Below are 1,985 nucleotides of genomic sequence, written 5' to 3'. Positions count from 1 at the left end.
GTTTTGCCAACTAGAATAAAAGTCCTTCTTTTTTTTTTTTTTTTTACTAACTTTTAAACTAGGAACAAAATAGAGGGGGAAAAAAAACAATATGGTACCAGTGGTTAGAACACATTGGTACATTTTTTTTGTAAAAACTGGATTGAGCAATTGTGTGAATGAGGAATTAACAAATTATAGATAATAAAAATGCCAAAAATATTGCTAATATATTGATAATTTTAAAAATTAAGTTAAAAAATATAGTTAACAAATTAAATGTATTTGAGATATATTTAAGTTACTTACTTGTCCTGTTGCTATATATATTAAAATAGAAATATATAAATGTTACAAAAAATACGGTTTAGCTTTTCATGTATTTTAAAGTACAGAAATGTGTTAAAAATACTGCTAATAAATTAAAAACATTTTTTTTAAAGTCCAGTGAAATAAAATGTAATGAAACAAATAAATGTATTTGGGATATATTGCAGTTATTTATTTGACCTGATCATCAAACAAATTTTAATATTACACAAAGATAATGCAAGTAAATACAAAATGCAGTTTTTCAATTATGATTTCATTTATTAAAGGAAAAAAGCTGTCCAAACCTGCCTGGCCCTACGTGAAAAATTAATTGCTCCAGTATGTGACCTCAAGCTCAAGCAGACTTGGGTTATGCAGCAGGACAATGATCCCAAACACAACAGCAAGTCCACCTCTGAATGGCTCAAGAAAACAAAATTAAGGTTTTGGAATGGCCAAATCAAAGTCCGGACTTAAGTCAGATTGAGATGCTGTGGCATGACCTTAAAGAGTCCTTTCATGCTCGAAAACCTTCCAATGTGGCTGAATTAAAACAATTCTGCAAAGAAGAGTGGACCAAAATTCCTCCTCAGTGATGTGAAAGACTCATTGCCAGTTATCGCAAATGCTTGATTGCAGTTGTTGATGCAAAGGGTGGCACAACCAGTTATTAGGTTTAGGGGGCAATTACTTTTTCACGTAGTGCCAGGCAGGTTTGGACAGCTTTTTTTCCCTTAATAAATGAAATCATCATTTCAAAACTGTATTTTGTATTTACTTGGGTTATCTTTGTGTAATATTAAAATTTGCTTGATGATCTGAATCTTTTAAGTGTGACAAATATGCAAAAAAAATAAAAAAAAACAGGAATGGGGCAAAAACCTTTTCACGGCACTGTATATATATATATATATATAGCACTTTATACAATACAGATTGTGTCAAAGCAGCTTTACAGTGTTAAACAGGAAAAAGGTGTGTTGATAATGCAAGAGGACAACAGAAAACAAGTCAGCTTTTCAGTTCAAGTCAGTTCTTTGTTCATTTAGTGATGTCATCGTCCAGCTCAGTTCAGTTCTCTTCCAATAGTGTCTGCAATCAAGTCAACAATACTGCCAAATATTAGGTGTCCCCAACCAAGCAAGCCAAAGGCAACAGTGGCAAGGAACCAAAACTCCATCGGTGACAGAAATGGAAAAAAACTTTGGGAGAAACCGGGCTCATATGTTTTTTCTATATTTTATAATTAAAAAATATACATCTGAGGGCTGTCCAGTTCAGACATGCGATATGCAAAATATGAGATGAGAGAAAGCACCAGGCGCAGACGTTGTTTCACCAGTCTGTCTGAAATCCTGTGCTGACCAGCAGGCCCCTATCTTCACACAGATCTTCAATAGATGACTGGAGTTGTGCGACGTCCCTTCCTGCTTCAAAGGCTCAACAACCATCATCCCCATCCCAAAGAAACCCAAAATCACAGGACTTAATGACTGCAGACCTGTTGCCTTAACATATGTGGTCATGACGTCATCTGAAAGACTGGTGTTGGCCAACCTGAAGGACATCACTCAACCCCTGCTGGACCCCCTGCAGTTTGTTTACTGAGCAAACAGGTCTGTGGATGATGCAGTCAACATGAGACTGCACTATATCCTGCAGCGTCTGGACAAACCAGGGTCTTACGTGAGGAT

Source organism: Sinocyclocheilus rhinocerous, unplaced genomic scaffold, assembly GCF_001515625.1.
Source record: "Sinocyclocheilus rhinocerous isolate Xijiao unplaced genomic scaffold, SAMN03320098_v1.1 scaffold442, whole genome shotgun sequence".
In the NCBI taxonomy this organism is placed as follows: domain Eukaryota; kingdom Metazoa; phylum Chordata; class Actinopteri; order Cypriniformes; family Cyprinidae; genus Sinocyclocheilus; species Sinocyclocheilus rhinocerous.
This window is presented reverse-complemented; position numbering follows the sequence as displayed.